Below are 24,949 nucleotides of genomic sequence, written 5' to 3'. Positions count from 1 at the left end.
GAAAGAGATTGAGTTAACATTTTTTGAATCTCAAAATACAGAGCGAATTTAACTGCCATCTGAGTAACATAAACAATATTGTGATGAGCATCTTTGCATAAAAATCTTGTGTATGGGATCCCTGGGTGGCGCAGCGGTTTGGCGCCTGCCTTTGGCCCAGGGCACGATCCTGGAGACCCGGGATCGAATCCCACGTCAGGCTCCCGGTGCATGGAGCCTGCTTCTCCCTCTGCCTATGTCTCTGCCTCTCTCTCTCTCTCTCTCTGTATGACTATCATAAATAAAAAAATAATAATAATAAAAAATAAAAAAATAAAAAAATAAAAAATCTTGTGTATATCTGTGCATGATTTCCTGGGATAGATCCCTAAAAGTATAATTTCTGGTTCAAAGAATATAGAGTATAGAGAAATGAGTGGCATTATGATAACAAGCCCTCTTGTTGTTAAAGATCCCTTTCAGGCACTTGCCTCTAGGTTGATCTCACCACTGTACCTTCCAGTGTCTCCCACTGGACCACCTTTGCTGGCTTCATTCCTAAAGCAACCAGACTTATTAACATAGGCACTCCACCTCTTACTAAAAGAGTTAAAACCTAGCTGGGATGGAAAAACTAAAAATCGGCTAAGACTAAAATTTTAAGAAGTAAACTCACTATTAACTACACTGGGAGAGCAGACGCTTAGGCCAGCTGCAAAGTTGAAAGGAGATATTCTTGCTCGTAAGGTCATGTAGCTGCTATAAAATGGCAAAACAACTGTCTCTGAGTAACTAACTGCTTTATTACCAGTGACGCTCCAAGACCCACTTGGTTATACTCATCTGTCACTGGGGATCTCCAGTTGTTAAACGACCCTCACCTCATGGCAGCAGCCATCTCTACTTTATCTTCCTTCTTCAGATCCTGTCACAGAAACAACTCACCTACACTTCCTTTAGTCTCCTCCCCAGAATACCTCAGAGGGAATTCAAATAGTATGAAAGATGTTTTCCTCCTTCCTCTTGTTCAGTGCTATTCCATGGTTCCACTGGAATGTCCTCCTTCATTTCAGAGTCAATAAATCTGAGTTTGTCAGGGTACAAGCTAGTGCCTAGTGGGTCTTTGCATTAGTAGTTCTCTCAGATTATGAGTTGTCATCATGCACATTAATGCTTCTCACTAACTCAGACAACCACTACTCAATTCCCTCCCACAATAGACTCCTCTATTCCATCACTGCTTCATCCAGTTCCCATTCTCTCGTACTAAGCACTCGCTTCTACATGTCTCTGACTCTCATAATTGCATTAAATTATTAAAGGTTGTTTGGCAAAGCCATCGCCTCTATTCTCTGATATCATGAAGCTCTTTGGTCTTTTCTGCTGTAAACTACTTTGAATTTCCTACTTGACACCTCATCTTGAATATCTCATAAGCACCTAAAACTTGATATGCCAAAATGTAAAGTCTTGAGTTTCCAACTGGAACTTGATGTTTATTCAGTCTTTCCCATTTTGGTTCTACTCTATATAATTGGTCAAGCTAAACACCCAATGCTCTCCTGAAGCTCACTCTCTCTTCACTACCTCCAAACCAACAAGTCGGCCAACTCTAGTTGTAGAAGATAGATCTTGAAGCATCCCCTGTCCCCCAACTTCTCTGCACTGTCCAAGCCACCCTTTTTTCTCACCTGGTCTTTTAGACGTTCTCAATTATATTTCTGATTTATTTTAGTTATCTCACATACAGATTTTTAACTTAAAAATATTTATATCATTGTTAATTAAATAAATTATAATTTTTTAAGATTTTATTTATTTATTCATGAGAGACACACAGAGAGAGGCAGAGACACAGGCAGAGGGAGGAGTAGGCTCCCCACAGGGAGCCTGATCCGGGACTTGATCCCAGGACCCTGGTATCACAATCTGAGCCAAAGGCAGATGCTCAACCACTGAGCCACCCAGATGCCCCAATCTTTTTTCTTTATGTTTCAATCTCTGTGATAGATGCTTTAACAAACACTACAGGTACAAGATGAAGCGGTATACTTTCCCTATCCACTGGATCATAGAGAAATCAAGGATTAGAGCATGAAAAGACAAAGAGAATAAATAACTGAATTGTAATGCAAAAATATGTAAATACAGGTGAAATATAGTAAGAATATTTATAAGGATACTTAGAGGGAAGCTAATGAAGCTCAAGCTAAAAGACTTCTCACTCACATAAGCCCATTTCAAAGCCCTGTGAGGGTATTCTAAAAATCTGTTTGCATGGTCATATGTTTTTGTAAAATGTGCAAAAGTAAGATATTTTAACCACGAATGTAAAGACCACTGTCTCTTCCCATTCAGACTTACCTCAGACACACATCTTTCATCTAAGGTAGCACAGCAGTGGCCACAGACACTTGGGGGGATCTGGTAATAGGAAGCTGGGTTGGAAATACATTGTTTTAGTTAAGTGGGATATATTTTTGTGGTTCACATTTATTTCAATGTATAGTTATATTCTTGCAAGCCATTATGCAATAATAATGACTGCAAAGAATGCACTTCCCCTTCACTATGCCAATTCACCCATCATCCTGATATAAAAATCAGGACTACAGATTTTGCCATATATATATATACTGAATTTTAGCAAATTAAGTTTAAAATAAATTCAATAAAAGGGTTCCCAAATTTAGATCATAAAAATTACATGACATTACCAACAACAAATTTTAAAGTAGAAAACATTTCAAAATGCCAATGATAATAATTTTAAAAGAAATTTGTAATTATTTTCTACTCTTATAGGAATTTAAGATTATTACCATATGAAGAGGCAATCAAAGAGGCTGAAACTTGATTGTTTAAAAAGTATCATAGATTTACAACAGTTAATTATTGTATTATTTTTACAAATACTGTGATATTTATAGTATTAGCCTTTAAATTTTTGTTTGCATTCCAAAGAACTGTAATTATGCCTAATAGACAAGTAATGGAGGAGGGGGCAAGGAATCCAAACTATGATTTCAAGAAGCACTAGACAATTGTCACAGGAAAGAGAAAAGAAAGAATCACATTGTGGATGACAGAGGAGGATATTGAGGAAGTTCTTACTTTATTATCTAAGAAAATAGATAGCTATTCCTATTCACTAAAGATAGAGGGGGAACTTAAAAAAATAATCATGTAGCACCATATTGGAAGAATAAATGCTTGGAGTCTCTGATATATTACCAGTCAGGAGTGAGAACCAGATCTTTCCATGTCTGTATGATTTTTCTTCACAATTCTTATGAACTGTGGTAGGAGACTATTAGTTATGGATTAGAAAGCAAAGGGAAAGTTTGAGAGTAGCTAATAGATTGTGAAAATATTTGAGTCTCACGGTGGCTAATTGTAGATATTGGAGATATAAAAATGAGTTAATAAAAGCAGAGAGAGTAGTTAAAATGAAACATTAGAATATAATTTTCAGAGTTGGCTAAATTAAAGTTATTGACATGATTGAAGTTGTTCATAAGAATTAATAGCCAAAGGATGTTGATTCAAGTCTTAGTGGTAGATAAGGAAAGGATATGCCACACAGACAAAAATTGGATGAACAAAGGCTTATTCCATTAAAGAAATGTGTCCCTTCAATTGGTCTCATCTCATTTCCCACTTGGAAAATTAGATAAATAAAATTATTTAAAATTTTAATTTTTTAATGAACAAAGACTTTAGACCAATATTTTATTTACTTTTCAGCATGATAAAATTTAAATAGGATGTGACATTATTCTAGGGAACCCTAATTTGAATATTTTGTTCTCATTAGCTCTGATATTTTAATTATTAAATTTTTGAAATATTGAGTTTCTATTATATTTGCCAAACATGAAAATTGCCTCTCTGAGGTCTCTAATATCTAAAATTTATCAGAATTGCTTACTACATGCACAGAATACCTTCAAAATCATCCTCCCTAGATCTAGATGTAAGAGTTAGTCTCTATATGCAATAGATACAATCACATATGAATGAACAAGAATGCCAAAGAAGGTGATACATAAGATGCTACAAGAACTGAAAATTCAAATTACTGTTTTGTGTTTACTGTTATAATGATTTCCACTAGCATTTATCTTATATTGAGCTTTGTTGTTTCAAATTTTTTATGTCCCTGTAAATTTAAACTTTTCAATTAGTGAAAATGGTTTTGTCTAGAAAAATGGTTCCCAACTTTAAACCCTGGTCATTAAAAAAAAGTTAATGTATCTCAAAACTCTTAGATTTTGAATAAGCAGGGAGAAAGGTCCTACTGCTGAAAGAATTTAGGGCTGAATAGGTTGGATAAATGCAAATTAAGAAGAAATACAGTTATTCAACACCTTTGGTTTTAGCTTGAAAGTAATGTTAATGACAAATACAAATCTCTGTGAATTTTCATATCACATTTTCGGTCAATTGTCTTAATGAGAGCATCCCCTATGATGTTAATTTTGCCTTTGAAGAAATGTTAAATATTAGGGAATTTCCAATATGTTGCAATGGTGAAGAAGCCTTTGCTGTCTGCTCTTTGAAGGTAGGTAAGCTGAAAAAGTTGTGTAGCTTTCTGACTATTCTTGATTTTATTTTCAAGTCTGCATCTGGGAAGAAATCTTCCAGAGAAGTATGATATACAACTTGGTCAGGAATCAAAACACTTTGAAGTGGCTCCTGAGCCAGTGAAAGAAACCATCTGTCTGTGAAATATCTGTGAATGATGTCTGACAGTAAATATCAGGGAAGTGACTGTTATATGGCAACATATAGCCACACACAGTTACAGTACACACTAAAATTTCCTTGTGTATGCACATTCAGATGGACATCTAATTTTACTGATGAATAGCAGTGATTGCTTGGCAGATCTAACCCATCACCAAATGTTTTTTTGCATCTGGGTTGGGATGTCTGTTGTTTAACCTCTTTAGAATGATCTAATGGGAGTGGACAAGAGCGAATGTGGAGAAATTAAGCCTGCTAGACCAGATTATTGAAGGAGCTGTCCAGGTCAATAGCCTCTCAAGAGGTCCATTCCTTTTGATCAATAGATTCCTATACGTAATTCAACACCTACACTTGGTGATGATGAGGAGTGCTTCTTCATCTCTGGTTTCCTTTAATTATATTAGAATCCCTTAGTGCTACATTTGGGAAAAAAGTCCTTATGTTACTTCCAGAGATAAACCCCATTAACATGTTTGTAAAATATCTTCTGGTTTTCAATATATGTAAATACACACACACATATATATGATACAATATATATAATTTATATAATATGCTTTTCTAAGTATATTACTTTTAAATAAAAAGGCATAAATATGTATGGAATAACTATTTGTAACTTTTTCATACAACAACATTATATGGAATATATTATACTATTGTATTATTTAAAAATATAATTGTAATGCCTATAACCTATATATTTAATATTTTACTTAACTATTTTTTCTTTCCCTGTTATTAAATATTGTAAATATTTTATCTGATAACTTGCATAACCATATTTCATATTATGAAAAATATTTTGACATTTTTTTCAATTATGTACTTAAGGTAGGATACTAGAAATGAATAAATTAGTATTTGATATGACTCTTAAAATTTTTAATATACATGTATTTCTAATAGTAACATATGACATTGTTTTATATAATTATTCCAAGCCTAACTGTATTTTAAATTTCTGCCAAATTATAAGTAATATTTATTGATACAATTCTCATTACTATGAATATTTGTGAGGTTGGATAACTTGGCTTCTTTCATTTCTTTTCATGGGTAGTGTTAAATCATCATTTATAGATATGCATATGCATAATATGATACACATATAACTCATACAACATAGTATTTATTTTCTGAGCATTGTTCCATTTTATCAGTGTAACTTTAAATATTTGTGATGATAATACATTATTTGCCAATTGTATTTATATGTTTTAATATTTGGTGATATAAGTATCTCCCCATTATTTTCTTATAAGATTATCTTGGTCTGGGACACCTAGGTGGCTCAGTAGTTGGGCGCCTGCCTTCAGCTTAGGTCATGATCCCAGGATCCGGGATCAAGTCCCAGATCAGGCTCCTTGCGAGGAGGAGGGGCCTCCTGCTTCTCTCTCTGCCTATGTCTCTGCCTCTTTCTCTCAGTCTGTGTCTTTCATGAATAAATAAATAAATCTTTAAAAAAAAAAAAAAAAAGATTCTCTTGGCCTGTTTTGCTCATTATATTTTTCTGGATTTCTTTAAAATTCAATTTCATTTTTTTATACATAAACTTACACTCAATCCATTATAGGATATTTAGGCTATTTCCAGTTTAGAGATATTATGAATAAAGGTGCTATAAACATTCATATATAAGTTTTGTAAGAATATGTTTTATTTCTTAGGAATGAATGTCTCAGATTTCAAATATTGGGTCATATGATGGATGCACTTTTATGTTCCTTATGAAAACTGTGAAATAATTTTCCAGAATGATTTGGAGTATTTTATGTTTTCACCAGCAATTTTCTCTGCATCCTCACTAGAATTTGGAGTTGTCATTATTTTTAAACTCAGCCATTCTATTAGGTATACAGTAAAGTACTAGTATGTCATGGTGGTTTTAATTTGCATTTCTCTAATAGCTAAGGATGTCAAACATTTTAACATGTGCTTATTTTCCCCATCTGTATATCCTCTGTAGTGGAAGTTTTCTTCGTGTTTTGTCCATTTTCTAATTGGAATGTTTGATCATTTTAATGCATTTGAGTTTTGAGAACTGTTTTATATATTGCAGATAATAGTTCTTTGTCAGGTAGGTGATTTGCAAATATTTTTCTCCCAGAGCTCCCAGGAAAAGCTCATTTTTTCATCATCTTAGAATCCTTCACAGATCAAAAGATTTTAATTTTAATAAAGCCCAATTTATCAATATTTCCCTTTATATATCATATTTTTAGTATGAAGTCAAAGAATTATCCCTAGCCCAAGATTCCAAAGACTTTTTAATGTTTTTCTCTTTAAAAAAAATTTTTTTTTGTAATGTTACTCATTAATCATAGTAAGTAGGCTTCTATTTTACAACCTTTTATAGTGTTCTCTCCTCTGCTTGGAATACCTACCCTTTTAGATAGTAACAAGCCTCAAGGGCCCTGTAAGTATTTGTTCAACTATCACCTTCTCAGTGAGGTCTTTCCTGTCCATCCATTTAAAGTTTAAAATATATTTGTATGACCTCTGACCTTCCTTATTAACCTTTCCTTTTGTATTTTTCTTACAGTACTTATAATTTATGAAATAGTATGTTATTAATTTATTTTGATATTCTTATGACCTTCTGTGATGATATAAACTCTTATTTACTAAATTAAACTCCCAGGGCTTAGTACAATGTCTGTTACTTAGCACAATATCAAATATAATTAATAATCTGTTGAATAAATAAACAATGATAATGTCTTCATGATAAAAAATAAGTTGATGGCAATTTTTAAAAAATTTCTACATATAAATCTCACAGTCATCTCATAGATGCAGGTCCCTTGCCTAAGACTTGGCCATGACTCTTAAATACCCTTCCTTCCTATTATTGGAAAGTACATTATCTCATAAAGATGAGTGCTGACCTTTTTATGTGCAATATTGACTGAATGATGAATTCTTAATGGATGATTAAATTACCCTCTCTTTATGAACTGTTGTTATTGTCTGTTCTAGGTGTGGAGGCAGAGAGAACTGTGAAATGAAGCACTGTCATAAAGGACAGCAGATTATAGAGTATGCTACATCAAACACTCTTGTGCTTAAATGTAAACATTCTCTGTTATTTCATTATTTCCAGTTGCTTGATTATTTTGCAAATATTAGTGAACTTTCTGGGAAAATATATAATATCTTAAAATGCTAAAATATAGATAAATGCCTTTTTCTTCCAAGGAGATAAACTTTTGACAGAGTCCAAAATATAGCAAGTATTATTATGTTTAAATCATGATTTATCATTGTATGTGGGTGTATGTGCATGAGAGAGAGACAGAAAGAAAGAGAAAACCACTGATGTATAATCAATAATGTTCATGCAGTATGGAAATGGGAATCTAAGACTAAACCCAAAGTCATCAAAAAGAACATAATTATTTTGCATGTCTATTATCCATTATATTAATATTCTGGAAGATAGTGCTGTTTTACAAGAGGAAAGAGAGTCTCTTTTGCCTTTTATTGCGTCAAAAACTAAGTCACATATACAATAAACTAATAAGTTTAATTTTATGCCACAGTTTAAACCAAAAATTTTTTTCAAAACATTTTAATTTTCTTTAAGTCCTTGTAACAACATATGAGGTAGATACTTTACTATTCCTATTGGCAGTAGCAAAGTCACCAAGTTGTTAAACTGGGAGCCTTGGGTTGAACCCATGCAATCTGATCCCCATGCAGTTGTCTACTATACTATACTGCCTCTTTTACACCCTAAAAATATATTATCAAAATTAAATAACAAACATCATTCTACTTTTGTATTTGCTGATAAAAAATAAGAATAAAATAATTTTTTAAGCTAACTTTATAGCAATAATCCAAAGAGTCTTTTGATCAACAGTGGACATTTCAGTCTGGTTCTGTGTGTATGTGCATATGCATGTGTGCACACACATACACACGAATGCTTGTGATAAGCCAGAGTTATACAATAAAGTAGAGAGGGATGAAGACTTGGAAAAATAGCATAAAATATAATCCAATATGATAAGGGTTCTTTGTAGGTTTTCCAAGGTGTTTTATATTTACAAAAATATAATAAATAGATGTTTATGGGTAATCTTCAATGCTTGGTTTTATTTTATTAATTATTATCATATATCAGATATTTTATCACATAAGTAAAGAACTCTGTCACTATGATAAAAGCAAGTATTCAGTAATATTAATAGGGAAAAATAAATTTTGTTTTCATATTCTAACCATTGTTATATCATGTGCCTATTATGTAAGTCATACATCATGGTGGTCTTGGGGTTTCTAAGACAATTAGCTAGCTCTGACAAAGTATAATGCTTATATATTTTCACAGTGGCTATCTTACATAAGTCTATAGGGAAACATAGTCATCTTCTCTGTGTGGATTATTGTGCCTTATGTATATCCTATCAAATCCAATCAATATCTTTCCATAATCTGTCACATATAAAACTGCTGTTTTTTTCAATTCCTTGTTTTGAAACACATGTTAATTGCTAAATTAGCCAATAATTCTACCTACCTGATTTTCTCTACTTATGAGAAAATGGTTTTTACCAAAAATGGACAGAATAAGCCAATGAAAGTTTTCCATGCTTTATGTTTTTGTATCATGTACATTCCGCTTACCTTAGTCTTCTATCATTCTAAGGAAGTACTATTTTGAATATTTCTTTATTGTTGAGACAAATAGTCAAATGAAGTATGACACATATGTAATAAAATGTATATAACAAAATACATTTTATATCAATCCCTTTTCATTAAACTCAATTATTATAAATTATATAAATTCATCAATTGTATAATCTTAAATTACAAGTATTGTTACTCAATGCTTTTTTTCCCAGATTCTAAAATCTCTGGGGAACAAGGACGCCTGGGTGGCTCAGTGGTTGAGCGTCTGCCTTCAGCTCAGGGCCTGATCCTAGAATCTGGGATCAAGTCCCACGTAGGTCTCCCTCTGCCTATGTCTGTCTGTCTGCCTGTCCGTCTTTCTCTCTCTCTTTGTGTGTCTCTCATGAATAAATAAATAAATCTTTAAAAACAAATTTCTGGGGAACACTTCAACTTTATAGGTAATTTAATACAGGTAACACCCATGACACTAAGAACTTGATACATGTTATGTGCACCATATTTTCAATCTTGGTACTTCACTGTCTCAGTACTTCCTGCCAGAGGAATCTTGGCAGCTTACAAAACACACATACATAAAATAATGACACACCAGAAAGAAACAAAAATTTCAGACCAAATATCAAAATACTGGCCCTGGAATAAAGTCAGATTTCTGTTTAAAGTTGTAGATGAAGGGCCTCACATAAGTGTTATAGTTCAGTTTTATATTCAATTCTGAGTTTCTTGGCAACCAATACAAAATACAATTTATTATAGGGGGCTCCACTTAGGAAGGCACTAATTGAATAGCGGAAATCTTACAGCAACTGGAAGAATGAATTGAACATCACTACATTTTAGAGATCTTCAGAAGAAAACCTACAGTAACAACACCAACTCACAGCACAGTAAAAAAGATTATTCGGGAAATTATGAAAAGATGAAGTTAGTTATTGCTATAGAAATCATTCTCACTGGGGCATTTTTAAATTTGTAGAGGTGAAGGAGACATATACTGGTGATTTATAGAAAGAGGCTAGAGATTGCAGACATGCTCAAATGTACACAGCAGTCGTGCACTATAAAGAGTTAGGCAGAAAGCTATCTGAGTTGTAAATGCTCTGCTGGACACTCACCTACATGAGATATGTATTTGTTGATACATTTAGTTTAGATGTTAACTATGTGTTACATAAAAATGCAAAGTATTTTTCACAATTTACTCTGCACAGAAGGTAATTACTTTTAAGTCAATAGAAAATTTTGTTTTGAAAACATATTAAGAATTGTTTTTCCATTTTGAGAAAAGCACATCACCATGTCAAAAAAGTATCTGAATCGCCAACCTCAAATTTGCATCAGTCTGGGTCTGTACCTGTTCCATTTGCCCTCGTTTCTGGCTCAGTGAGAGGTACAAATGTGTGTCTTCTTCATTATATCTCCCAGTGTAATCATGCCTACACATTTTCACACTTAAAAGTATTAATTTATTATGGATCACTTCTTTTTTATTTATCCTTTATGTTAGAATTACAGCTTTATATAGGGCTTATTCCTTTTTTAAGTTTTATCAGAGTAAAGTTACACTATCTAGTAACTTCAGTAAGGTGTTTGCTACAAAACATTTGATGTGACAAGGAGGCTTTTGCTCTGTTGAGGCTTGAGAATCACTGAGTTAACTTAGTAATATTTTTCATTTTTTTGATACTTAGCTGAATATTAAATGCAGAATACACAATAAAAAATGTAGGAAAGTGCACATTCTTACAGTGATTTCCCCAAGGTAGGCCTGCATGTCTCAGTCAGTTGGGCATCTGACTCTTGATTTGGCTCAGATCATGATCTCAGGGTCATGAGATCAAGCCCTACATCGGGCTCAACACTCAGCAGACTCAGCAGGGAGTCTGCTTGAGATTCTTTCTCTCCCTCTGCCCCTTTCCTACTCCTCCAAAAAAAGAAATAATAAATATGTTTTAAAAATTTTTTTAAATAAAGTGATTTCTCCAAATTATCACATCTTTCAGTTTTTAAATAAGGTTTAGGTAACTAATAATTCAAATAAATATTTTCTATTAAGTCTAGAAAGTTACGTTCTCTCTTGCTATTGAGGAAAGATTCATCTGTTTCAATAATATTAGATTCAGTTCCATGAGCAATAATAATCAAAACTACTGAAAATAACAAACTTGAAAAGGTGCAAATATGGTTAGCAGAATTAGAATGTGAAGCTTAATAGAGATATTCACCATTGAAGAAGATTCAGAAAACAAATCATATAATTTGATTTAAATTATTATTTCTTTTTTTTTTATTTTTTTTTAAATTTTATTTATGATAGTCACACAGAGAGAGAGAGAGAGGCAGAAACACAGGCAGAGGGAGAAGCAGGCTCCATGCACCGGGAGCCTGACATGGGATTCGATCCCGGGTCTCCAGGATCGCGGCCTGGGCCAAAGGCAGGCAGGGATCCCTAAATTATTATTTCTTCTCAAATATTTCCTTTTCCAGAATTAGTACTTTTTCCATAAGATTATCTGATACACTAGAAATAAAATGACATAAAAAATAATGGATAAGTATAAGTATATTTAGTATAAGTATATTTAGTATAAGTATATTTAGTATAAGTATATTTAGAAGGGGCAATTTTCATTTCTGAAATTTTCAGCTCTCTTATCCAGACATAAGTTTAAATCTTAAGAATTTATAATTTCCTAGGAAATGATCCTAGGACTGTCTCATTTACAAGAAAACCATTTTTAAAAATAAGATTATAAGAACTGTCACAAATGCAAAACTGTGTATCTTCAATGTTCACTCATAAGAGCACAAATTTAATTGTCCCTAAAAATAAGTGTGCCATGTTTCCTTTTTCAAAATTTTCTCTCAACTGTGGGCAAGTATGGAGTTTTCCACATTCAATTTTAAAGTTCATTGGAATGTTTGGTTAGAAAATGTAAAGAAAGTATAAATCTTTGACATGGACATGCACAGATGTTTTCAATAAGTGTATTGACATAATAAATGATAATTAAATTTTCTTTGGGGGAAAGGTTTCCTGTGCTGCTATTATTATTGTTATTTCTTAATAGTTAACCTTAGGTCCTAGGGTATGAGCAGGTACCCAGTAGGGAGTTCCAGCAATTGAGCCTTGCAGAAATAACTGGGTTTATTGTTTTCATTTTTATTTTTCTTTAAAATGTGAAGGTAAAAAATAAAAAATAAAATGTGAAGGCAAATACATATAGTATTCAATCATGTATCAAATGCTACTTTTTATTTTTCAAGAAATAAATGACTCCATTCTTGGATCAAATAATCAAATAAGTAAAAGAGGCTCTACACACAGAGCCACATATCCTTCACACATACTGTACTATGTGTGATATTGTGAATAATATTTTGTAATGTAAACTTAAATTATACTCTGAAAATTCCCACATTTCCCCATAATATGCATTGGTTATATTCAATTCATTGTAAAATTGGCCAAGAAACTAAAATAATAGTTTAGAGTTTCTAAAACCAATATCATTAGTTTTTCCAAAATTATGTAACTTAGAATTTCTGCCAGAAAATATAGGCAAAGCAATCTTGAAGTTCTCTTAAGGATGAGAATTGTTTTGTATCCATAAGCCAGAGTTCAATGACATCTTAAAACATGGGGCATTGGGTAGAGTCTTCAAATGAGCATTGCTTTAGTAGTTGAGCCAAATTAATCTTATATTAACAATTAATCTGAACTAGCCTAAAGAAGCCTTAAGACAAGTCTTAAAACAAATGAATTGTATCCAAGTAATTTAAGTACATATCTGAACAACCTAAACATTTAACAGGTACAACAAATTTCAGGAATCGAAAATTTAAAATTGCAATGCCTGGCATTTGGTGAAAAACAACTAGAAGTGAAGTGAGCAAGAAAATACAACACAGAAAAATATTTAAAAAGTAAAGGTGATGAAATTAGCAGACAGTGGTGTAAAATCAGCTACTATATAGACTACATATATTAATGAGGTAGATGGAAAAAATGAATATGATGAGAAAAAGTGTAAAAACTAAGACCTAAGGAGAAGTTCCAAAATGAAAAGCATAATTACTAAAATAAAAATAATTAGTGGAAATAGTGCATATGTTAAACAACAGAACATTTTTCAGCAAAATGGAAGAGAAAATTATAAAAATATTAAAAAAGAAATATACACCAAAGACTTAAAAAATGTAAACCTAGACACCTGTGGACAATATTGAACATTCTAATACTAATTTATTTGGAATCCCTAAAAGGGGAAGAATATGCTTAACAAATGAATGACAAAAAAGCAAAATCTTCAAATTAAATAAAAATTACAAAAAAATAATTATAATATCATAGATCCAAATATTTCAATAAACTCCAATCAGAAAGAATAAAAATAAAAACCTCAAGATGGATTAAGGATTTGAACATAAGATCTGAAATCATAAAAGTCCTGTAAGCTGCCTGACACATGTCATAGTGATTTTTTAAAATCTGAAACCAAAAGCAAAAGCAACAAAAGCAAAAATAAATAAGTGGGACTCTATCAATAAGTTTTTGTACAGCAAGGACAACCATCAACAAAATGAAAAGGCAACCTACTAAATGGGAGAAAATATTTGCAAATCACCTATCTGTTAAGAAGCTACTCTCCAAATATATAAAGAAGTCATGATTATCATATGTGGAATATAAGAAACAGCACAGAGGATCATAGGGGAAGAGAGGGAAAAACAGAATCGGAAGAAATCAGAGAGGGAGACAAACCATGATAGACTCTTACTATGGGAATGAAACTGAGAGTTGCTGGAGGGGACGGCATAGGGAGATAGGGTAACTGGTGAAGGAGGGCATTTGATGTAATGAGGACTGGGTGTCATATGCAAATGAAGAATTACTGAACTCTGTATCTGAAACTAAAGATGTTCTATATGTTGGCTAATTGAATTTAAATAAAAAAGAACTCGGGATCCCTGGGTGGCACAGCAGTTTGGCGCCTGCCTTTGGCCCAGGGCGCGATCCTGGAGACCCGGGATCAAATCCCACATCAGGCTCCCGGTGCATAGAGCCTGCTTCTCCCTCTGCCTATGTCTCTGCCTCTCTCTCTCTGTGACTATCATAAATAAATTAAAAAATTTAAAAAAAAATAAATAAATAAATAAAAAAGAACTCAACAGCTCAACAGCAATAATAATAATAATAATAATAATAATAATAATAATAATAACCCAATTGAAAAGGAACAGGGAAAAAATGGGTGGGAGACCTGGATAATTTTGCAAAGAAGACATACAAATGGCAGGTACATGATTTCCACTACATCTTCATTAACCTTACCTATATGGCCTTTACAGAAGACAGGTGGATCTTAGAGAATCACCGTGAATTATCATAAGCTTAACCAGTGAGTGATACCAATGGTAATTATGTACCAGGTGTGATTTTATTGCTTGAGGAAGTTATCACATCCTCTGGTTGCTGGTATGTAGCTATTGATCTCCCAGCAATATATCTTCACAGTGTTCCATCAGAAACCTAAATCATAATTTAGTTTGCAGAAATCTTAATTGCCTTTCACTTACACAAGATATCGCACTGGCCCATTACACTGATGGCATGCTGACTGAACTGAGAAAGCAAGAAGTAGCAACTGCTCTAGACTTATGGGTAAGACATTTGTGTGACAGAGGGTGGGCAATAAATCTGACAAAATTTCAGGGGCCTTCTTCTACCTCACTGAAACTTCCAGAAGCACAGTAGCATGGGACATATGGAGATACAACTTTGAAGGAAATTTTTGCATCTAGCCTTCCTACAACCAAAAAAAAAAAAAAAAAAAAAAGGGACAACATCTAGCAATTTTCTTTGAATTCTGGGAACAAACATACTCTTCATTTGGATGTATCAGCCAGGCTCATTTACGGAGTGACCCAAAAAACTGCTAGTTTTTTAGCTCTACAGTAAGAAAAGGTTGTACAACAGGTCCCAGCTGTTATGCAAGCAGTTCCACCACTGTTTGGAATGCTATTTAGAGCTTTTAGAAAGCCCCTGTAGGGTGATGGAAGTACAGGCCCTTAAGATCTTGGAACAAAGCTCCGCCATCCTCTGCTGATAACTATTCTCTTGAGAAACAGCTTTTGGCCTGCTACTAGGCCTTGTGGACAAAATGTTTAAACATGAGCCACCAGCAAGTACATTAAATCTTACTGGTTCTGTTTCTGTGGAGATCCCTGACCAATACACAAGACGTGTATTCCAATACTCAAAATAACTTTATTTAAATTAGTTAAAAACTGGAAGCAATCAACCAGTGAATGAATAAACAAATTGCAGTGAGATACTTCTCAGCAGTTAAAAGGAATGGACTGTGAAAACATGCAACATTGAGTCTTGATGAATCTCAAATACATTATGAATGAATGAATGTATGAATGTATGAAACACATTATGAATGAATGTATGAATGAATGTATGAATCTCAAACACATTATGTTCAGAGAAATAAGTCAGACACAAAAGATTACAAACTATATGATTTCATTTATATGGCATTCTGGAGAAAGCAAGACTATAATTAGAAATCAGGTAAGTGGTTGCCATGGGGGCTTAGAGAAGTAGATTGACTCTAGGGGGACACGTACAACTCACGGATAGATAGGAATGTTTCATATGTTGATTCTGGTAGCAGGTACATAGCTTCATACCTCAGTCAAAACTCTTTGAATCACACATTTAAAATGGTAAATTTTATTGTATGTAGATGGTACTTCAATAAAGTTGAGTTTAAAGAGAAACAAAAATAAACTTTAAAGAGTTGTTCCCAAATTTCACATAGAAAAAAAAAAAAGAAAAGTTTAACTAGCCAGTTAAAATAAAAATATATTTTTAATTAAATTTTTAGGGATTTTTAAAGTATTGTTCATAAATTTCACAAAGCCATTTATCAAAAATATTCTCCATTTATGTATAGCTGCATTTTCATCATTTTTAGGGATAGTATTTAAAAGTGAAAAAAGTTATCTTTTTACATAAATGACCAAAACTGAATTGGCAAATCTGAGTAAAATTAATCGCAGGAAGTGAAATGGATCAGTATGATGCTAACTCAGGGCAAGTCATGTCATCTTATGTGCCCCAACTCCCTAACGAAAGTCAAATATTGCAGGATGGGCTGAGTCAGTTTAAGGGAGAAAAAAAAAGATTATTTGGTATGTATTTTGGCAGGATGTGGGTAGCATTCTAGAATAACACTATCTATAAAACTAGTTGGCAGTATTTAAAGGAAAAATATCTGCCATTTTAAATTATGTTATACATTTCTTTTAAGAATGCCTATAACAGAATGTAATACTACTTGCCTTTCAGAAATTGCCCAACAGATGCTTTATATTTATATTTTGTTCAAGTACAATATTTCATTCATTCTTAATTAAATGTTTATATGGCTTGAATTTAGGTTAACTTGAAATTATGTGTTTTATTTGAATTCTGAGAGTAGGCAATGCCCCATCCCATCATAGCATAATGTAAAAGGCAAATTATTTCAAAATATTTTCTAGTGAAATAAACCTTTGTGTTCTGCACAGAGCGTTTTATTAGCACTTACTGAGTACTATGCTCAGCAATTAAAATTCTCTATTTCTGTGAGCATTATAAAGAATTGTAATGATTATTTTAAATCTGTCAACAAACGATTATTTTAATATGTCATTTTTGACACTTAAAAAATAAAAGTTCTAGAACTCTAGACAACATGTGTACACCACAAGGCAGAGTCAAACCGAATTTTCAAATTCAAGCTTAATTTAACTTAGAAGGACTAAATTGGTGAAATTTATGAATACTCATTTCTTAAAAGTTTCATGGCAATGCCGTTACATGGTGCCCTTATAAATAGCTTTCCATGAGAATTGCAGATGATTTGGAGGGGAAATAAATGAAAACAAATAGTGAAAGTAATCATGAGGGTCCTTATAATAAATTTGGTGAGGAAATTTAGTTTCTTAAAGTGGATCCTCAAAATCTGTCCAGATAGTATACAATACTCTCATTCTAGTAACTCCTCTTGGAAGATACTTCAGTAGACCTTGCTGAGCAACAAGTATGTACTATGGTGTTTCAAGGAGGGGAAAAGGAAATATATAGTGAGTATGATAATCATCTTCCTTTTAGAAGTGGAAATGGGTTTTCTTTTCTGTTTCAAGTATAAGCAAATAACAGTGAGATGAGATATAAGAATGACAAAGATCCGGGCCATTAAACACATGTGTGTGTAACATGCTCAATCCCACAGCTCAGAAAAGCAACAGGTTTAGTCTATCTCACCTGAATAAGAAAAGAAAAATTTTAAATTAACATTTACATGACATTATTACATCTTTCCTTTTATGTGACTAGATCTGTCATTGCAGTCTTTACTCAGCTTCAGATAGAATATTACTGTAATTATCTTAAGTAATATTTAGAAAATCTTTACATTCTGACCCTGCTGTCCTGATAGAGATATTATAACTAATTGGAAACAAATAAAATAATTTATACTCTCTCTGTTCTTGTCTCCCTTTATATCTTCCTTTGTATGTGTGTGTGTAAGTGTATGGGTGTGCTATAGAAACATACAAGCTAACTAACTGAATTTAATAAAAACTTGAAAAAATGAAAAATGTATCATTCTTGAAAAAGAAAAAAAAACAAGCTAATAACTTGAATGCAAAGAGAGATTTTTAACAGAAAAAGGAAGGGCCTCATTCTAAAGGTGCTTATTAAAGGGCAAAACTCCCAAAGTTCTGTGGGGTGAGGAATAAGTTATAAACGTGGCTGAATTAGTAAAGCAAAATATAACACACAAGATCAGAAGGATTTGATGCTAGACTTAACCTGAGTGATAAGCTATTGTAAACATCACTTGTAGAACTAGGAAAACAGACAAAAGCAACGAAAGGAAAATGCATTACTCCCTTGGCAGTCAGAAGATCTCAAAATGGATTCATATTGGATTTGGCTACCACTCTCATACAAAAATCTTCAGTTTTTGTTGACAATTTAGAGTCTATCATTCAAAACAAACTAAAACAAAGAACCAAAATGCTATGATATGGTTTTTTTTGTTATCAGTATAAAATAGAAGCACATAAAACTTCTTCCCCCAAAAATTGCTTCTTACATTGATACATTGGTTGAAAAATATCAGAGCAAAAGAACCAGGTAACCTTATGATAATGTTTCTACTGATTATAAAGTTGGTAGTAGTTTAGAAAGAGAGGTTAACTGGAGAAACTAGACTTGAAGAAATGAACTTTTGTTATAGCTTTAGATATTTTGCCAAATATAATATAATGACTTTTTTCCCCCAAGAAAATGGCAAAAAAAAATTTTCTAGCTATTCTTTTTATTGCATTTACTATTTTTCAAAGATTTATTTATGTATTCATGAGAGAGAGAGAGAGAGAGAGGCAAGGACATAGGCAAAGAGAGAATCAGCCTCCTCACAGGCAGCCTGAAGTGGGACTTGATCCCGGAACTCCAAGATCAGGCCCTTGAGCCAAAGGCAGACACACTCAACCACCGAGCCTCCCACTATTTCTTTACTATTGATCATTCTGTCATTTTATGGGGGTAGTTTCTCAGCTACTTATAATTACCAAAAATTATTTACTCAACTAATTATTTTTCCTGGAATACATTTTCTTTAAAACATATATAATTAATTACTTGCCATGTTTTTTCTCCCCTGGGCTTCTGAAAAGAAAAGAGAAATTTGAGGGATCCCTGGGTGGCGCAGCGGTTTGTCGCCTGCCTTTGGCCCAGGGCGCGATCCTGGAGACCCGGGATCGAATCCCACGTCGGGCTCCCGGTGCATGGAGCCTGCTTCTCCCTCTGCCTGTGTCTCTGCCTCTCTCACTCCTGTAACTATCATAAATAAATAAAAATTAAAAAAAAAGAAAAAAAAGAAAAGAGAAATTTGAATAATCCAAATATCCTCCAACTAGAGACTGGAAAAGTCTTTCTTCAAAATGGTATGCAATGTCTTCATGGTCCTGTATTAATATCAGCATTTTCTGATTTTTTTTCCTTAATGAGAAACTTAAATCCCCCAAAAAAATTCATCACAACTTAAAAACATAGGCAATAATTTATAATTATTATAAATTACCTACTTAAAATCATCTCATACGTTCCAGTATCTTGTCATTGAAAGAAAAATAAAACATATAAAAAATAGCAATGCCAGAAAAAAAAAGAATAATAGAACAGATCCTGGGATTACCAGAAGGCAACATTTAGGAAAATAATGTTTTCCAGACAGAACAGTAGCCTACTGCCATTTGGAAAAGAGGAAAGAAAGGAAAAGCACTTGTAATATATGGCAGTATGTGTAAAAACATGAAGAACTGTATCATGTTGGATGTTGTTGTGGTTAGTTATTGTTATAACAACAAATGATTCCAAAATTTAGAGACTAAAAACAATGAAAATTATTTTATTTCCACTCATGGTTTCTGTTGGACAGGTTTGGCTGCAATCTCTGGCTCGGGGTCTCTCACATAGTAGCTGTCAGATGGCAGCTGGAGCTGGGACAGTAGAGAGGAATGTAGAGGAACAGGGTCTTCCCAGGCACCTCTTTTTCCTCCAGAGTTCTCCGGACTTCTCCATTCAGTCTCTGTGGGGGCTGGTTGGGACTTTTTCACATTCCAATCCTCAGGACCATCAGACTCCTCACACGACAAATCAGGGCTCTACTGCAAGTATCTTGTGAACAATGTGGTAGATGCATGCTTTTTTATGACTTGCATTCAGAATTCATCTCACATCATTCTCTCTATACTATAGTCCTGGAAATAGTCATAAAAACCCACTGAGTCCTGACTGTCAACTTCACACTGTAGAAGAGCATGTAGGATGGCAGTTATACCATAAGAAGAGCATGTGGTATGGCAAGTTATCTTTGGAAAATACAACTTTATTAAAAATTTGTTCATTTTTTTGTTTTATTAAAAACTGATGTCAATTTATAAAAGGTTTTACTTTGATCTAAAAGTAATCCAATGAGAAATTCTAAAAATCCCAGCAGAAAACAATATGTCAAAGAACCACAAATGTCATGATGAACTTTATATTTCAAAAGTCAAGAATACTGACAGACTTCCTGGGCATTAGCATGCCTTGACTAGTAGTTTCATATTTTTGTTTGGTGTTCCCCTTTCAAAAATTACAATATCCACCAATTGTTGCAGAAACTGTGCATTATAGCTCCAAGACAAATTGTTACACACATCCTCATTCAGTCTTCATTGCTTCCTTCTGAAGTAAGTAACGTACCAATGTTTATAAAATAAGTAAAGGGAGGAGGAGCAGGTAATTGTGAGTCCCTAAAGGCATAAAGTTGGAAAATGGCCAAATTGGATTAAAATTTAGATAGTTCTGACTTTAAAGAATAACTCCTAGTTCCAGGGTTACCTAAATGTGATATGGAGAAATTATTTTAGGTGGCACATAGACACATACTCTAAGACTTTGACTCAGAGAACCTGAAAATGATTTGTGTTTTACTTCTCTTTATATTCTTCTGTATTAGTCAAGGAAGGAGCCATGGCATGAAAATACCTGCCTTACATACCTCTCTAATACATGATAACTTCCCTTTCTGGGAAAGAAATAGAAGACCTCACACTAGAATTTTTGGTAGGGAACAGGATCTATAAAAATGTTTTTATTTATTTCGTTTTATTATATTTATTTTTGGGTATATTAGTGGGTATTGGAATTAGTCTTCTTTTTGCCAAGAAAGCATGCATTACAATTTTCAGGTCTCAAACAAGTTAACCTAAAGGAAACTACTAAGTAAATGGTAATGAAGGTGGTATGTGCACATGTGAAATGATGGGAGAAGAAGGATTCACCCGACTGCAGTTCAGGCTATCCTACTGCCTTACATACAGGGCGAGGAGGGAAGTAACTATCAGAAAAGAGCCTTAAAGAATCTCCAAACATTCACATTTTCTGTCAAATGTCATTTTATAGACCCTCTACCCTAGATTTTGTACACTTAAGTGTTTCCCATTGTCTTCCCTCTTTAACAATGACAAATGCAACATCTACCCTGCAGCCAGGAGACAGATGGATGGAATCTTCTTGGACTGCTATAGTCCTCATGAATAGTAGTCTCCGGAAGGAATGCCAGGAAATACGGAAATCAAGTACCATGCATACACTTTTCTCATTTGGCAAGCTCCCTGAAGTCAGAGACCATCACCAATTTAGCAGTCATGGAATTAGGAGGAAAAAGAGGGAGAGAAAAAAATGTGATCATTCCTATGATGACTATTTTATAAAATAATAATAGTAATCATGCATTTAAAAAAAAACAAATAATTCCTATCATTCACTTGCCAAGGAAACAGTTGGCTTGTTTAAAGTCCTGGCCATCCTTTCCTGTAATTATTACTTTCACTTGTACCTTTAGAAAATAATTGCTTGATATATTAATTTTATGAATTACCAAGGATTATAGTAGTATATGTCTCAAAGCATCATATTTATTTTAAGAACATTGACATAAGAGTTAGTTCTTAATTGAAATAATCTCTAAGTTCCAAAAATGTGAACATCAATTTTGGATGTTCACAACCATAACATGCCCCCAAGCTTTCATAATTACCAATACTGTATGTGTGATCTGGTCCTTTTAGAGCCCCTCATATTTAGAATACAGGACGTTGGAAATTACCTGCCTGAGATGAAGGTCAGATTGACAATTTACTGAAGTATTTTTTTGTTGTTGATACATTACAAAGTTAGGCACTGGATCTTAAGTTTGGTGGAAATTCTTCCAATTTCACCTTAAAACAATAATAATGAAAAAATAGATAGTTATTACAAAAATATAAATCACGTACTTATCTATAAATTTTGTGGATAGTTCTAAGCAAAAGTTCTTCACTATTTGAGTTCACATTGAGCATATTTATACTCTCTACCCTATCTCACTCCTATAGCAGAAAATATATGAGATGCCAAACATCTAATATGAAAGGAATTTAAATATTCTAAAAATACAAATGTACAAAATACACTATACATATTTCACGTAGAGCATTTATAGAACACTGTTCATCGCAAAATGTTTACAGGTTATTATTGTAAGACAGTCCTTAATATATAGAACATAGGTGGTCAATAAATTATTTTCCTAAGCCTTGTGAATGACGTAAAGAAAATCCACCGTGAAAGACCAGATGGCTCGGCAGATTGGCAATTTATGAGCTAACTTTAATCTCTCACTGGACAAAATGACTAAAGGTCATTGTCATCTGCCATCTGCCATGTGGCATGTGAATAATGAAGTGGTGGGCTTAGTCTTGTTACCATAGACAGGTGCCTACCATAGAAGAAATGAGCCTCATTCCAATTGGAAATAATTTATTTACATCTCCAAAGAAAAACTTTTGATAAATGGTGAAAGCTGTGTCTCTTGACCAAAGTGGAAAAAATCTCCAGGTTCAACTTAATAGAAAGTGAGGGACCAACAAAAGTGATTCTAAACTTTATATTTCAAAAGAGGATATCTATTTCCCCACATATTTTCATGACATTAAGTCCATACATCTTCAGAACAGGAAGTTATGATTTATAACTTAAACTTTTAATTTGGTACAACATTTTGCAGAGTAATTATGTATAGGCACTAGATTTATATTCAGGAAACATGAGGTATTAATCTGTGTGGCATAATATATATTACTTTAATTTTTTAAAGATTATATTTATTTATTCATGAGAGACACAGAGAGAGGCAGAGGCACAGGCAGAGGGAGAAGCAGGCTCCATGCAGGGAGCCCGATGTGGGACTCGATCCCAGGACTCCAGGATCACGCCGGGGGCCAAAGGCAGGCGCTAAACTGCTGAGCCACCCAGGGATCCCTATTACTTTAAATTTTAAATTTTTATTTCAAATATACATGTATGTAAGTAATTGAGATTTTTAACTATGTATGATCAAGAAGAGGAAAAAAATGCATGCTTGAGAGACAATGAGTGAGAAGAAGAGAGAAAAAAAGAAGAGAAGAGATTTGATGGAAAATGTTCATAAACATAATCTTGTTACCCAAACTTGAAAAACCCAAGTATTTAAATGTATTTGCCAACATATGAGTTTTTAATGTTATAGTTAAAGATAATAACCCTAAATATCAACTATTGGAAAGAATCTTGCTAATATTTAAAAGAAAAATGTTGAGTAGAAAATTTGTGGTTAGGATTTCTCTGTTACTCATTTTTCCTTGAACCTAAAGTGATTAAAGTTTGCATGCACTGAGGCATCTTTGCTCCATGGATATCCTGCCAAAGTGGGTTCTGGTGATTCTGGAGAGGATCTTAGGGGATGCAGAATCATTGTACTTAAATAACTTTGAACTGCAGAGCTAAGAAATTATTTATTTTTAATCCTTCTGATTATATAATGGGGAAACTCAGTAGTATTCCTCTAAACGTGTGCTAATCTCCTCTTTTAACAGAACAACAACTAGGGTAATGTGACAGAAAGGGAGTGGGAAAATGGGAGAAATTGACTTAAGTAGGGTGGTCTTAATAAAAATGATGATTTGGATAATATAGGTATACCTTGCTCCGTTGTGCTTTACTTTATTGTACCCTGCAGATACTGTGTTTCTTAATAAGTTGAAGATTTGTGACAACCCTGCATCAACCAACTCTATCATTTTCCAACAGCATTTGCTCACTTCATGTTGCTGTCACATTTTTGGAATTCTAGCAATATTTAAAACTAAAATATTATTATATTACATATTTTATTTCATTATTATAGTATATTATTACATAGTTCAATAATATATATTATCATATTATATTCATTATTATTGCCATCTGTGATTGGTGATTATAACTTAGTATAAAAGCTCAAATGATGGTTATCATTTTTTAGCAATAAGATATTTTTAAATGAAGGTATGGACACTAGTCTTTTTAAACATAATGCTATTATTGTACACTTAATAGACTACAATTTCTTATAACTATAACTTTTATATTAACTAGGAAACCAAAAAATCCAATTGATTTGCTTTTCTGCAGTGATCTGGAACTGAACCCAGAGAATCTTTTTTAGGCCTTGAAGAACTTCATGGAAAATGAGTTTCATATATATTCAGATGGGTGCTAACAAATTTTTAATTGAAGGCAAATAAATTTATTTAGCATTTTGCCAGATAAAAACCAAATAAAATGAGGATTCTGTATACCAAAATTTGCAATCTAACAGGGTTATCAAGATACGTAAGTAGAAAAAAATCAGCATCTTAAAATAATGTCCAACCGGTTATACACATATACATTTACCCTTACAAATGCACAACTTAAGATTTTTAAAAAGTCAAAAGAAAAGTGATACAAAAGGCTAGTTATAGCACTGGAAGACAGAATAAGAAACTCTTCACGTACAGATCAGTTCTAAGTGGCAGAAACAAATCAACAAGGCAAGTATAATGAGAACATGTAGGACGTAATTACTCAAGGTACAGAAAAATAAAAGCATAATTTCTGTCCAGAAGTTTTATG

General features: G+C 33.1%; 1 long non-coding RNA gene across 1 annotated transcript in view; it reads right to left on the bottom strand.

Annotated features, from left to right (window-relative positions):
- Window positions 1–19,228: 19,228 nt before the first annotated feature.
- LOC119864437 overlaps window positions 19,229–24,949 on the bottom strand; it is a 131,835-nt gene continuing 126,114 nt past the window's right edge. Inside the window, exons 4-6 of the long non-coding RNA XR_005373947.1 lie at window positions 22,104–22,215; window positions 21,476–21,609; window positions 19,229–19,285 (exon numbers count right to left, since the gene is read on the bottom strand). This is a non-coding gene — a long non-coding RNA (uncharacterized LOC119864437). The remainder of the gene's footprint in view (window positions 19,286–21,475; window positions 21,610–22,103; window positions 22,216–24,949) is intronic.

The sequence above is a fragment of the Canis lupus genome, chromosome 19, assembly GCF_011100685.1.
Source record: "Canis lupus familiaris isolate Mischka breed German Shepherd chromosome 19, alternate assembly UU_Cfam_GSD_1.0, whole genome shotgun sequence".
NCBI lineage: Eukaryota > Metazoa > Chordata > Mammalia > Carnivora > Canidae > Canis > Canis lupus.
This window is presented reverse-complemented; position numbering and strand designations above follow the sequence as displayed.